This window comes from Ctenocephalides felis, unplaced genomic scaffold (assembly GCF_003426905.1).
Source record: "Ctenocephalides felis isolate EL2017-DRISC unplaced genomic scaffold, ASM342690v1 CF-g0.4_SCAFFOLD_03571, whole genome shotgun sequence".
Classification (NCBI taxonomy): domain Eukaryota; kingdom Metazoa; phylum Arthropoda; class Insecta; order Siphonaptera; family Pulicidae; genus Ctenocephalides; species Ctenocephalides felis.
Genome location: NW_020539725.1, coordinates 9,667,778 through 9,676,425, shown reverse-complemented (window position 1 = coordinate 9,676,425; position 8,648 = coordinate 9,667,778).

Below are 8,648 nucleotides of genomic sequence, written 5' to 3'. Positions count from 1 at the left end.
AAAAGTTTAAACCGATTTTTATGGAACTTTTTTTCGTGATATATATCATGGTCTTATAGAACTTACTGAAAGATTATGGCCTTTCAACAAGTAGTTTGATTTTAAAAAAACATCAAAGCTTGAGAAAATGAGTAGTATTTGACGTTTGGTTTAATTTTTTAAAATCGGACAATTTACTTGGTATAACGATAAAGTGTTCGTTCGTTTTCAAATATGTGTAATAAATCCACTCGAAATACTTTTAATAACTCATAAATTAATTTATTTTTTATTGATTAAGTCGATTATTTACACATATCGGAAAGTTCATGTAACTTGCCTCAAGGCAAAATACCAATACTAACTAGTTTATTTTTTGCGATTATTATAACTTACTATAACTCTGAATGTCCTTTACTGGACAGTTGTAAATAAAAGAGATAATAAAAAAAAACTATAACTTATCCGACGGGAAGTAAAATAAATAAAAATAGTATTTAAACAAGATATTACATCCAACAATATGTAAAAAAATAGAGTTCATAACACGAGATCATACTTTCATATAAAATGTTTCGAAACACTGCATCATCAAAATAAACAAAGTCATTATTTAAAATCCATCTCAAGGACATCAAACAACGACCTTCAAAAGTGGTATTTAAATACCCATATACCGTTTGCAAAAAAAGAATACAATATACATATTACCTTAAAAAAACCCGTTCGTCTCATGCCATGTTTTTTTATTTTTACACGGTTTATTTATCTCCACATTTCGACCAATAGTCGCGAGTCGGGCGGACCGCGCCCACAGGCCGAAAATTCGCGATGAAATCCGCGAACTTCGAATATTTAGCGCGCAGTCGCCTTCTGCGCTCTGAAGTGGAAGGGTTAATCTTTTGGACGGAGAATCGCGCCTACTTGGGAAAGGATACTATATATACACAATTATAATATATACAAGGATATATATATATATATATATATATATATATATATACATCGATTTATCAAATTACAGAATAGTGTTGAAATTGGATTAATTATAGTGAACTAAAGAATGTGCTCACAAGTGTATCCATTGTGAAAAATGGATGTCCGTGTTCTTGTGAAAACTTAAAGTGACTATGTTTTAGATTATAAAATGTGGTTAACAAATATTATTATAATATTCTTTGGTTCCAATAAGACTTGATCGCTCAATTGGGACGTATACTAATTTTGAAATTTTGGCTAATTAAACTTTGGTTTTGGTTAATTAAGGGGGTCTTCTACCTTGTGACCTCGTTTATGATACTGTTTTTTTTGAGAATGAATTGTGGCAAACCAATAATGCAATGAAGATGCGGTTTTTTGTTATTTAACTTGTTTATTTCTACACTTTTAACATAATTTTACTGAAATTTCTCTCATTTGGTCGTAATTTGGTCCTGAATATAGAAAAAATATAGAAGACCCTCTTAAACCCAATATACTACAAAAGTTTGTTACTAATAAGTTTCAAGATTTATAGTATCTCAGTTTAATTTTCTGAGTTTAAGAAAATAATAATTTTAGAAAGGATTAGTAATATTAGTTGTGCTTTATATTAAAAAATGCTAAAAGTTGCCAAAGTAAATCAAAGAATTGTAGAAAAGTGGAACAATCGGAAATCTGTAGAACAAATTTATTTCCAGAATAAAATTTATTGTTAGAAAAAAACTTTTTTAATTTCCTATTTTTATCGTCTACGATTTCCTATTCGCATTCTCAAACTTTTAACTTTTAGTTTTATTTAAATTTTTAATTTTACATTTTACCAATAATGTTATATTTTTAAACTATATATTCTATTCGATTTAGAAATAGAATTTAATATAATATTATATACTATTTTAAAATTCATATAAGAAGTAAGTGAAACATTGATATATGCACGGTGCCCCAGAACTTAACGTCAAAATTTAGAAAAGAATTTTCTTTTCTCAATTAAATTATCTCATGTTTGAAAATTATGAGCTTTTAAGTGTAACCTAGAGATTTGGTCAAATTATGATCATTTTTCAGTTATTGTAGATAATTTTTATTGATTTTGTTCATTTGAACTTTGGAACCGTAGCAGTGAATTTTTTCAGGACAGTTAAAGTCAATTTAGGCTAGATGTTATTTTCTGGGTCACCTGTATATGCAAAAATATACAATATTAGAAAGATATTTCAAATTTCTATAAGTTATAAATATTCAGAATATTTTCATTTTCAAATATCCATCTTTTAAATATGACGACATACTTAACAAGCCGGAATTTAATACATTTCTGAAGATGTAAAATTATGTCCAAGTATCTAAAATAATCCCTAATAATAATTTTTACTATATAATATGAGTCTAATTGAATAATAATAACAGTTTATTGTAGTGTAATCTATTTTTAAATAAAAATAGTTGATTTAGTTGTAAATAATTTCTAATACTTTAACAATAGTCAATTGATCAATGAAATCGAATATGAACAATGACAAAATATATAGAAGTTCGCGGTTAAAAAGGTTCACCATTATTCTCTCGTAAACATGCAAAATATATATTTTAATTATACTATTCTGAAGTAGAAGGCAAAATATGTGTAACCATCCATCAGGGAATAAACAAAAATAAATAAACATTCATACCAAAAGTTGTTTCTTGGTTTTGAGCTCTTTTGTTTAGTTATACCTGAATACAATGTTAAAGTATTAATTTGTTTTGAAGGATTTATTGTTATTTTTAAGTTAAATTCAATAGTTTTGTCATATAACCTCTATAAAAGCTTACATTGAGAAAGGTAAAAAGGAGCAACTGAACCTTTACATTGAGGAAGGTATAAACAATAAGAAATACTAAATAGAAAAGTAGATTAAGTTGAGAAAAGTAATTTTATAAATTACTATATTTAATTGAATTAAAAGTTGATTATTGATTGATAAATTGAATTAAAAGTTTTTCGACTTCTGCTGATAAATATTTGTTGCGAAATACCAGATCAATGTTTATATACAATAAAATCTTTGCAAATGGTATTCCCATAAAATTGGTATTTCACATTGGTAAAGTAAAGTAGCTATTATTTCGTAAAATCCTTCTTACCCCGCCGATGAAGCAAAAACAAACATATGTTAAATTTTAGAAACATGGTAAAAAAACGTATTTATTTAATTAAGAGTTAAAATAGAAATTTTACTGAACATAGTTTGATAGTTGTTTGACAATTTCGTCTGTCAAACTCTTTATGTAAATAGTCGGCAATTCTTAATTAAAAAAGCTCTTAAACGGTTTTAGCAAAGCTTCAAATATTATGAATAGAGGAAAATTCTACAAAATTATATTTAAAAGAATTCTATGACGTACAATTGATAAATGCATAAATGCAGAAAAGAATAGCTGCAATAAGATTTTATTCAAACCTCTTGATAAATGATTTTACGTAATTAATTATCTTAACCTCCTACGTTTATATTATATATAGTATAATATTGCGAACAAAACTTGATATAATAAACGATCAAAAAAGTTATTATATGCCAGTCCCGCAGCTTCTATCAAATAAAATGTGCAAAATACACAATTCTTCCCAAAAAAACGAAAACATTCATAAATCGTGATTCAGATGACACCTCCATACAAATTTATTTTACTATCACACGCTCGGGCGTCACAAAGCTAACGATTCCTGGTGAAAAAAATGGTGAATCCTCGCAAATAAAGTAAATAGAAAATATTCGTCGATCCTTGTTCCGCAAATAAAGATTTGGTTTTTATGAAAAAGAAATATAGAAAGGCAAAAAAATCCATAAGTTGAAGTCACACTTATCAAATATAAAATAACAGATACTCAAGTTTAACATGAATAATGTTTTCTTAGGTCCGAATGCTGGTCGATGATAGGAAAGAATTGTGAGAAAATGTGATATTGAAGTCATTCATAATTTTATTATTGCTGTGAGATTAACTAAATTGAAAAATATATTATTAAGATGCGATAAGTAATCGATACTGCAGATTTTGGAGGCAATAAAGATTGCAATTGCCTTTCGAGTCATTACCAACTATACTTCAATTTTATATATTTCACATATTTTTTCAATGTATTACAATTACATTATATTATTGTTTCGGATATTTTGTCTTGAGAAAAAATGCATGAATGTCTAATCAATAATAATCAATAACAAATCATTTTACGGCCTTTAATATTTTAGTATGTTCCTTGGGATTAGAAACTCTACCGCCATACGAAGTATCATTAAAATCACAAAAAAATCAATAAATGGCAATTACTAAAACCCGACCGATTTTTGCAAACAACTAATCACCACGATTACCATATGATATCTTTCGAATAGTTTTTGAATCTTTAAAAAAAGTTTCAGATTTTTCACAGTGAAATGAAAATTAAATATTTTTTTTTAATTTCAAAAAACGGCTTGACCGATCGTCTCGAAAATGGCCCTTGAAATTTTGAAATAGGAATGACTTCGAGTTCGACCGAGAAAATATAAAATTGGCAAATCGGATTTTCTGGCAAAAACATTAACTTCTCCTGAGGGATGTTAAAAATACAAAATTCTCAAATATATTATAATATTATTCTATCTTACAATTTGAATATGTCAAAAAACAAGAAATGTTTCTTTTCCGATAAATTCATGATTACTTTTATCCACAATTCCAATTTTTTAGACTTATTTATTCCAAACTAATGTGATACTAAATACCACTCTTTTAATAATTTATTTTTTCATTCTTCCTCCAGAAAAAAATAATAACTATTTTTTATTTACATGTTTATAATATAATTTAGAAAACTATTTAAATTACCTCATGTTACTAATTGAAATTCACTGATTAAAATTCCGCAAGTCTTTTCATTAAAAAGATAAAAATATTTGTTTTATTTTTTATACAAATAAATAGAAAATAAGTTGCTTAATAAACCACCATTTAATAATATCTGCATTGATTCTATAGATGAATTTATTGGACTGATAAAAAATACAAACGAGGTGTAAGAGGCATTTTGTCTTATGACAAGTTGCATGAACTTATGGATAAATCGAATTAATCATTATTTTTATTTATGTATGATCTGCCTGTCTGTCTCTCCGCTTGTATATCTGTTCACATTAATGTTTACCTGTATACATGTTTACCTGTATACATGTTTACCTGTCTACCTATCCACTTTTATATTAGTCTACATATCTACCTTGCTTACATGTCTACATTTCTACCTATTTACCTGTCTGTCTGTACACATATTTACCTGTAAACCTGCCCATCTGCTTACTTGTCTACCTGACATCTGTTGATCTGTCTCCCTGTCTAATTATTTACCAGACTACCTGTCCATCAGTTCATCGGTCTACCAGTCTGTATGTCTACTTGACTACCATTTTACCAGTTTACCTGTCTGACTGCCACCTATCTACTTTTTTACCTGTTTACCTTATTACCTGTTTACCGGTCTAATTGTCTAGCTGTTTACCTATATACCAGTTATAACCGATAAACTGCTTACCTGTGTACTTTTCTACATGTTTACCTGTTTTCCTATATACATGTCTACCTTTCAATTAAACGTAACTCAAAATAAAAAAAAGACAGACATAGAATTGCGAGAATATATTAAGTGATTATACGTAATACGCCAATTTACGTAATTTAAATAAATAAGAAAAAAAAGAGAAATTAAAAGATAAGTCATTTTAATTTACTGTTCTCGCTTATGATAATTTCAAAATTTAACTGTTTTTTATTGTTGATCCGCATTAATCCGCAATCAGAATTTTGCCATTCAAGCTGTTCTGATGACTTTTATTTGATGACCTATTGAAGTTTCGAACATTTTTTAATGTAAGGCAACTCAATAGTTGTACTTTCCTAATTGTGATGATATACCCTGAAGCAGCAATGCCCTGAAGGGATATTTCTAAAGGAAAATGGATATAACTACTGCTTGTATAAATGTTTGTGTGGGGGGGGGGGAAGGTCTATCTATCTATATTAACAAGAATCTTATATTGTCAATCAAATTTACAAATGCAGTTCCAACTTTTTCCCAATCAGATAACCGTGATTTCATGTTTCAATATTTGCTTATTCATGTGAAGCAAAATACTGCTTACATCATACCACATAATCTATCCAATACCCCGAGATACCTAGCAGGTTCAAAATCACTGGTCCAAAAAAAACATGATCCACCCTTGATACCCACACATAAACCTGTTCGTACACATTTTTTTCTATAAAAAAACGTGAATTTAAGTGATTCGCATCCGAGGACAAAGAATAGACTTTCTGGATTTATGTCCCCTCTACGAATAATATTTTTTTCGTTGTTGTTGTTTTTTTTTTCTCTCAAATGTTCTTCTATGTTCCTAGTTGGTTTATCAAAAGTCGCTAGCGATGTAATTTATTGTCATCGGCGACATATAGCGATACCTGTTCCCATGCGTGGGTTTTTATATAAAAACCTGATACCGAAACAGCATCTGAGGCGGAGATCAGGCACGCTCAAGATAAAGATATTTCGGTAAAAAAATGAAACTTTAATAAAATACTAATTTTCATATTATAAGTATTTTGTACATATATATTATTTATTAAGAATATTTTAATACATGCTATAAATTCATCATAGTGGGCACTAGGGTTTGTCAGTTTTTAAAATCTGGTTTTAAAACCCAGTTTTTAGGAGAAAACTATGCAATTCGCAAGTTGGTTTCTTAATATAAAATACCGGTTTTCAATGTATGAATTGACTCATAAAAAATGAAAATGGCAATTGTAGCCAAATGTACCAAATTGACAAAATACTGTTACAAATCGATAACCGTCCTTCGTTTCTCTGTTATAAAATTATTACAGCCTTATATGTAAAAATTATGCATAAACAATAAATAATTATTTGTTTTGGATGTAAATTTAGTCCTGGTCAATTATTTTTTGTTCTTCTAAATCACATAAAAATTATTATCAATAAAATTGATTAGTAAATAAATTTAGTCAAAAACTCCATGCAATCACTAAAAAAACTTCATTAAAATTTGTTTCTGTTACTCTTTGAGTTATTCGAGCAAATTGGATTTTTGGAAAAAATATTATTCGAAAATATCGGTTTTTGTTAAACCCTAATTGGCAGATTGGCACGAATAAAAAATAAATTAATCCAAATGATTGACCTTCCAATCCTAATCCAACATTGTTTTTTTTGTTCTGAAAGTTCATGTATCTGCAGCTTTCAATACTTGCAATAAAAATTGCAGAAATTCAGTTTTAAGTACAGTATTTTAAAAAATACTATGGGTGAGGAGTTTTAGGTTTTATTCTATCATGTCAGCATCTTAGCTATGTATTTATTATCTAAATTTATATTTTTGAGAAGATATCAAAAATGTTCCAACGAAATGATTGTAAATGAAAACTTTTTTGCGATTAATTAGTATTAAACTTTTAGACATTAAGCTTCTACCTCAATTGTTGACAGTTAAATAGCTTCTATTATTAATGTAATAAATATTAAAGAGAAATTTAATTAAATTAAAAAATTCTCCAATGGTGTGATAGGTGATTTTATTAAAACTAAAAATAAGGATAAAATCTCTATTATTTTCTAAATAAATGTAATAATGTTAGTATTACCGATAGATTCTATTAGTATGTGTATTAATAATAGATTCTTTCAATAGTGTTTGAAATAGCAAAACTAAAATTATAGATGAAATCTCTTAACTATAGTTTTTTGACAATGTAATAGCTTTAATTATAGAGGTAAAAATATTGTATAATTAAATTATTAACTTACAAGTTTCTACAAGCAGTACTCAAAAACTTGAAAATTGTTGATTCAATTTTGTTAAATATTATGAAAAAAATTACATATCTATCATTGTCTTTGTTTTCTATATAGCAATATATAAACAAAATGTAGACAATTGTAATTTAAAAAAAATAGATTGTTATCCTTAGTTTTTGTATTCATTTTAGATTTCATTGCATTTTTGAAGTATTGATGTTGTGATCACGTTCAAAACTCGTGTTTTAATTATTTTTATGTTAACCAGGTAAAGACTTGGACTAGCACAAACTTGACCCCGGTTTAATCCCAATCTCAGCCAAGCAATATATCAAGCAGTATGATATTAAACTTCTAATTGAGGTTATAGATACCAAATATAATCTCAATTGTAAATCGCCTTTCGCGGACATTGCTGCATCACATATATGTTAACACTGTGAGATTAAATATATATTATTTATATATAATATTTAGTATCAAAGTTTGATATATACATATATAGTAAATCAAACAAGAGTGGTTAACCACTGGGTTGTCCTCTGAAATAAAATAACTGATTAAGAATGAAAGTTAGAAAATGCATCTCAAAGAATGTAATTCTGACCAATGATTATAAAGATAAATATGTGTAATATGACGATATTTACAAATAATTGCAGTTATAGAAATAGTATGATTTTTTGAGGTGTTTCGATAAAGAGTTTTAATTTCTAAATATATTCTAAATTTGCATCTTTTAGATACTTTGACCAAGTCTGCTCTAAAGAATATAGCGATGCAGAAGAGACCGACCGGCTATTATTGAATCTAATATAGTAGAAAGTTTTCTGCTAGGCGTTGGGAAGCT